The following is a 7,698-nucleotide window of genomic DNA, read 5'->3' on the forward strand; positions in this document are numbered from 1 at the left end:
CTCTGAGAAGAGTTAAGAAGGGGACAGACGAACTTCTGAATTCATAGCTAACAATCATGCACAGAAATAGAACATGAGGTTTACAGAGTTTTTTCTAGATGACGAAATTGCCGCGGAGGTAGCCGGCTTGGTGGCTCATTGCCTGAGCTCAAGAGGTTGAGACCAGCCTGGGCAACATGGCAAAACCCCATCTCTATCAAAAACACAAAAAATTAGCCGGGCGTGGTGGTGAGTGTCTGTAGTCCCAGCTACTTGGAAGGCCAGAGTAGGAGGATTGCTTGAGCCGGAAAGGTCGAGGCTGCAGTGAGCCAAAATTGTGCCACTGTACTCCAGCCTGGGTAACAGAGGGACACCCTGTTTCAAAACAAAAACAAAAACAAAAAACGAAAACAAACAAAAAACAGTAGTAGAGAAGGCTAAGACTGTTATAGTTTTCTTAATATTACATTTCTCTTTCTATAGCTTCCACAGGTAGAGTTTGTTAATTTAGAATCAGAAAAAAAAAAGTGTTAAGTTTTAAACCAAATATGGACAATGGAAATGAATATTTGAAATTAGGGCTTTTGAAGAAAACCCTGAATTTTTTTTCTGGTTAGAGTAAAGCATGTCAGCATCTCAAAAGTTTACTGAGTACTTCTTAAGAAATCTCATATATCCCTGCCTCAAAACTCAAGCCATACTGTTTCTTCAGTTATGAATGTCCTGCTTCTGTTCAAATATTAGTAGAAAATATTTTCTTTTGACCTGCAGAAATAAAGTCTCACCTACAAAATACAGCTCTGAGGGGTAAGCTTAGGCATCAGGTTTACATTTCATGTCCCCATGTTGAAAATTTACAGTCACAACCTTCACAGTCAGAATCCGAGAGGAAGTTAGTTTTCCAGACAGAACACAAGACTTTATCTTCATGTCAGGACTTGGGTTTGGGATTATGACCCCTGGAGAAATTTTTCTAAATGCTTTAACACCCAGTCATCTGGGCAGGGTTGCCTAGGAGCTTAGCGTCTCTGAATTCTTAAACTTTACTTCTGCTGTGAGATTGACTTTGGGCAGGAGTGGCTGGAGCAGGGACGATTGCCACTCTAGCTGCTTCCATGGAAAGAAACAAGAAAATTTAAGGAATTTCAATGTAGTGGTCGAAAGTAAAATTCAGTAAGTATATACATGAAATTACATATGAATAATTATGCAGCTTTACACATTGTGAAGTGCTAAGGCATTAGGTAAGTGCTGGTCCTCTGGGCTTCAAGAACTAATGATAAGAATCTAGCTGGGGGCACTTAGCGGAGCCATTTGCGGGCTCAGGTTATTCATCTGTAAGGTAAAGGTGTTTGATTACATGTTTTCGAAATTCTCTTCCAGCTCTGGCAGGCTGTGTTTCTGTGAATCCATCACAGCCAGGGCCTGGATGAGATGCCAAGCTTGGAAATGCAGTTCCCTCACCATGCATCTTACTCTCCTCTTTCTGCTCTATTGCCCTTAGGCGATATCCCAAAGCACCCTCTCTACTTGGGATTTTTCCAACCATCTTCTCTTAGTCAGAGTTCATCAGCTCAGTGTCTCTTCCATATCTAATATGATACATAATATGTCCTGCTGTGATGGTGAGAGCTAATGAGGTAAAAGCCTGCCAGATGGCGTATTTGCATTTTAACAGGGGCCTTCTGGAAACAATGCCTTCATACAAAGGAGTACTATAATTGGTGAAAATGTTATCAGACAAGGTAGTCCTTTTATGGAGAAAGACCATGTATAATGAAAGATAAGTCAATCAGAGCTTACCAAACTGAAACTACTCCTGTTTTGAGCACACAATACATTGACAGAGGTAAGATTTTTTAAATTGTTAAGGCATTTCAATTATACCTGAAATGAAAATGTTTTCTTTCTTTTGGTGGCAAATTTTCAGTTTTTAATGACACTAGTAGACACAGAGAACTAAGCGAATGTCACACTCTAATTAAACGGTAGGTAACCAGGATGCTAAACCACTAACATAAAGGACAGCCAGTGGACATTTCACCTTGTATAAAAAGGCTTTCAATACACATGATGTTTCATTTTGATTCACAGGTTGGGGTTTGAATATAATCTGAAATGTCACTTAAAGCTTCATGTCAAATTAACACAAGCACAAAGGAAATTTGTTTGGAATTCTGAGAGCATACAGTTAATTATATACTAAAATTAATTTTGTATGTACATAAAGACAATTTATTTAGTGGCAGATATCCTAATGTTTATCCTAAAGCTTACTTCTCTGTTATTTTAAGCAAAAATTCTTAAGATGTGATTCTTAAGGGTACAGGAGTATTATGAGTCATTGTAAAAAAGATAAGCAGAATAAATTTGAGGCAGAACATGAAGGTTCTAAATAGCCTTCTAATCCTCCATCACTGTTGTAATTTGCTTTCTGCAGGTCTTTATTTTCTCCCAGAAAGAATTTTTCTTACCCAAGTCAGGGAACTTTTTATTTATTACATATATGAACTAGTTATCCCTCCTGATATAGAATAACACTATCTTTATGGATTATTACAGTATGGGAAAGTCCATTCTGCTTACAGAGATCATCTCAATTAAATATAAGGACTGAGACGCTCATGAGAGAGCATGTCTGACTCAGAGTCTCAAATGCCCAAGCAGAAAATAGTACTGATGTAAGGATAATGATACTTCACTTCTAAGCCCTAATAAAGATGGTAGAGAATAGGTCATATCGACCTCCCCTGGCTTAAAATATATATCCTCAACCTTGCAAATTGCTTATTCCTTGTTACAATTTTTATGTCAGTTATTGACTATGCTTCTAAAAACGTTGAACAGCTTTTAGCAAGACTTAAAAAAATGGGTATGAGGCTCCCATCAAACTCATAGGCAGGGAATCAGGGAATCTTTTCAGATAATATTTGTACACCTTTCTTAATATGTAAATTCTGTTTATTCATATATTTATTCACTGAATCAAATCATATTAATTTTCTAATTCATTTTATAACGTGTTGCAAATGTCCTAAGCAGAGCCAGACAAGTGAGTCTTAACCTTTCTAGCAATTTGTTTCAAAATTTCTCATTTCTTTTTAAAAAATCATTTAAGAAAATTATAAAAGGATAAAAATTATATTTAATTTTAAAATAATAGTAACAACAATAATAGGATATAAAAAGTGTGTGTCTTAAACACTTTTAAAGTTAACTGGCTCAGTGGCTTTTCTACTTTTGCATTGCCAAATATCATTAAAGAAGTGAACAACTACTTTCAGAATTGCCGTATGTATTTTGTCACTTTTCTTTAGGTAGTTGCTAGTCTTTGTTTTGACATATAATGGTGATGATTTTCCTATTTCAAAGACAAACAGTATATTGTCCAATAAGGCAGAATATATTATTTTCCCTTCCTTCCCTCCTTCCTTCCTCCCTCCCTCCCTTTCTTTCCTTCTCTCTTTTCTTTCCTTTTTTTTTAAATGAGACAATGTCTTACTCTGTATCCCCAGGTTGGAGTGCAGTGGTGCCATCATAGTTCATTGAAACCTCGACCTCCTAGGCTCAAGTGATCCTCTCACCTTAGCCTCTCAAGTAGTTGGGACTACAGGCATACACCACCAAGCCCAGCTAATTTTTGTATTTTTTGTAGTGACAGGGTTTTGCTATGTTTCCCAGGCTGGTATCAAACCCCTAAGCTCAAGCAATCCTCCCACTTTGGCCTCACAAAGCTCTGGAATTACAGGCATGAGCCACCATTCCAAGCCATATTATTTTGTTTCTTAAGAAAATTATCAACTAGCAGATTTTAAATTTCCCTGAAAAGGAGAGGGTTGGCATGACTAAGGAGCCCAGAGGTCTTTTAATATGAAGTAATGTTCATCCCAATTGCTCATCCCAAATATTCTAAATTATTAATATTCATCAGATTGAACCAGGTGATCGAAAGAAACGGACAAAAAAAAAGGAAGCATGAAGAACGATCATAGAGTTAAAAAAGGAAATAACAATTAGTTGATCCTGCATCCAGACTGGTAATGAAGAGAGGACATTTTTGTGTTCATGAAATTGCAAACTATGAATCATGCCCATTCCTAGCCTACCTGAGAACATGCTTGCTCTCTCACTCTCTCTCTCTCCGCTTCTTTCTTTCTCTCACATTCTAGTAAATCTAATGAACTGTTGGGTAGGGAATCCAGGACAATTTTGTGATATAAGGCAGTTGACAAATAATGGGTTTAGAACAAATGTTCCTTCCCAGAACCTGAAGGATCCACAGAAGCCTGAGAAGGAAATCGTTAATCCTTAATGTATGCACGATTGAAGCAAGTGGCTCAGCCCTACTAGCAGTCCTGGGACATGAGCCTATGGCAGTGTGGTGAGATGAGCTCTTGAAAATTTTGGTATTTGGGCTGCTTCTCAATCAGGTAGATCTGTGTTACAACTCGTATAGCAAACGTGTCACAATCAGTACTACTCTTTGACACAATTAACAGTGCTGTGTTTCAGTAATAGTGAGATGAAAGTGGTGGCAGACACAACAAAGGCTTGGGTGAGCTGAAGGTTTGTATGAACAGTGTGGGTTTCAGTAGCAAATGGTACTTGCCCTTTGAATGTAAGAAGGCTCCTAGGCTTGACATCTTAGGAAACAGAAATACTGAACTGCTTGGACAGATGGGTGAAGAATGCTTTATTTTGAGGACAGTAATCTGTATGTACATACACTAAAATAGAGCATGCTGGCTTCCCATGTACATAGTTATTTTGCTAATTATGAAAATAGAGCTAATAAACCAAACACTTGAGCTTTATTAATTCAAAATTTATTCAGATTCCAGGATAGACTGGTATATCAATCACCGTCACTGAGCAATTAAAATGAAATGGATCCAACAAATACTGTCACATCAAATACAACGAACAGTGCTTCCTTTCCTAAAAGAAATGCTTTTTCAAGAAAAATAAAATCAAGCTAAAATATACTTTTGAAGTGCTTTATCAAAACAGATAGTTCTTTTTAAAATATAGTTTCCAATTTCTTTTTGTTTCCTAGTCTCTTCTTCCCACTAATTTATATATATTTATTAACCTCACTTACAAAAAAAATTCATTTACCATATTTTCCAGCAGAATAATCCAGCTTTCCTTTTTGATAGGTCATAAACTAAAATTTAATTTTTATTTGTTTCAAAAAAATGTTAGTGATTATCTCACCACAGGAGAGCCACTCCACATTTGTTTTTCAAAGGATCATTTGTTTGGGTAACTGTTTCTTTGATAAAACCTCCAATGAGACAGTAATTCACAGTATACTTTAATATATATTGTTCCATGCACTATACAGTAGAAAATTCGTATTTTCAATTCCTTAGCAAGTCAAAATAGCATGTGCATGATGGTACAACACACATTTGTATGATCATGATACTTTCTTTCCCTAGACACAAAATATCCCAATTGCTTTTTGTAGCCAATTAAAAAGCAGCCTTGATTATCTAGGCTTCCTAGAGACATCCCTGACATAATTGAACACATTGACTCCTTTCAGATTAATCACATTTTTTCAAAGCAAAATAACTGCTCTGTGATCACTTTCTTCTTTACCTGCTTCACACATATTAGTAACTAGAGTCATCAACATCAGTTGACTCATCAAGCACATTTTATGAGGATAAACTTTGATAACATAGCATCTTGTTTCACCTTATATAAGGAATAGAGAAACAAAAGAACAAATAATCCCACTAATAAGAACAAGGAATTTCATTGAAGTGTCAGTTGTGCAACTGATGTCATTGAAATTTCTAATTGCATCAAGTTTCACTGATTTTGTTGTATAAGATTCTGTCACGTTAGCAAAATATATTCATTTTGTCATCTCTATGTTAAGAATTATTCAAGCAACACAAACACAAATGTCCATAAGATTCTACTACTACAAAAACACTTCTCTTAGACCACAGTAGCAAAGCCATGCCCAAGTGCGCTAAGGAGTTGTTTCTGGCCATTTTCTGGCATGTTTGATGGCTGGAGATGTATAATAACTGTCTGGTCATAGACTGGTATCAATATTTGATAAAGAAGTTCACAAGTAATGAACACAGCTATAATTTAATTTTAATTTTTTGATATGGTTTACAAAATATTCTGATGCTTTCCAGAAAGATTTCTGAATTTTGATGTGGAAGTACAATATAAGCAATGCTCTCATAGATGTTAACTCATTAACTATGTATAATTCAGAAAATATCCCAAAACATGCTGGTACCGATATGTACTGTGACAGAACAACTCAACTCCAGCAATTCCCCACTGTGTACAATTTGATGATGTGTTTAACTCATTGACTTACATTTTTAATCAGAAGGTTATACATGAGGGAAATGAGGCATGGGAAGATTAAGCTGTTTAAAAGAGTATGATTGGGATTCAGATACAGAAAGTTTAACTTCAGAACCACGAATTACACTGCCTCATAATTCACTGGCAACTTACGTACTGTCAGGCTGAGAATTAGGAATTTATTTTCTTTGAGTCACGTTAACATGGTTTTACTTTTATGTTTGAAGACTTGTCTTTTGCACAAGTCTAGAATAATTCACATCCCAGGTGAAATTTTGAGAATTGCTTTCAGTACACTAAGACCGATTCAAGGATGAGCAGATAAAGTCACTGTCTTTGCTGGATTAACATTTTAGCACAGATATAGACACATAAAGAAATAATAAACATACAATAAGAATCAGGAGGCACATATTTCTGAAGGCTTTTCTATAACAAGAAATAAATCTAGGCTGGAATACATTCCCGACATCCTTTAAACACTCCCTCCCGATAACTATTACTTTATTGTCCATATTGGCTTGTTTTTGTTTTTAATGAGCATAGAACCCTCCATATTGAGCACAGTTGTCCAATGTTCATCTGGAAAATCTCCCAATTTCTCCAGTCTACACTGTATTACCAGGGCTGTCCCAGGATTTGGTAAAGTAGAGCAATTCCTTCATCTTTAATGCTTTGGAGTGTCTAAAATTACCATTAACAACAGAAGAAGCTACGAAGAGTTTCAGTCATTGGAAGATGTTTAATCAAGTCAGGAATACATTGGGATAGAACTATAATTTGTCATTTTTCATTATAATAAAGGTTCTTGAAATTCTTCACACTGTATTATATGAGGATTAGCCTTGATTAATAGTTGTATCTTTTCTTTTGCTCCTTAGGATTCAGTTGTTTTATACATATTTGCTTCATATTCTTATGACTCTAAGGAGATAATAAATTAATTAATTAAAATTCATAAAATTTAACCCATAAAATAAAATTATAACAGAATATTTGAAAAATATTCTTGAATTGAAATAGCATGTGTACACTCTCCCATTCCACATAAAACAGATGCTTTATTCAGTTTTTGCTGATTTAGTAAAGAATTGCTATCTTTCCACCTCCTCCCTTTCTCATATCCTCACAAAGTAAACAATTGTGACTGAGTCAACAACCAAGAAGTGATGATTTAATGTATATTTTCTGAATTTAGTATGAATTTTATAGCCACATATCTACCTTCCAAATTAAATAAATAAAAACACATTTTCTCTTTCTCATCAACTTTGCATATATTGAATTTATTGAGCCATACATTGTATCATAAACACTACACAATAATCAAATGCTTTTGGTTTTACACTCCCTGGCTCATATAAATAAAATATG

Source organism: Pongo pygmaeus, chromosome 13 (assembly GCF_028885625.2).
Source record: "Pongo pygmaeus isolate AG05252 chromosome 13, NHGRI_mPonPyg2-v2.0_pri, whole genome shotgun sequence".
In the NCBI taxonomy this organism is placed as follows: domain Eukaryota; kingdom Metazoa; phylum Chordata; class Mammalia; order Primates; family Hominidae; genus Pongo; species Pongo pygmaeus.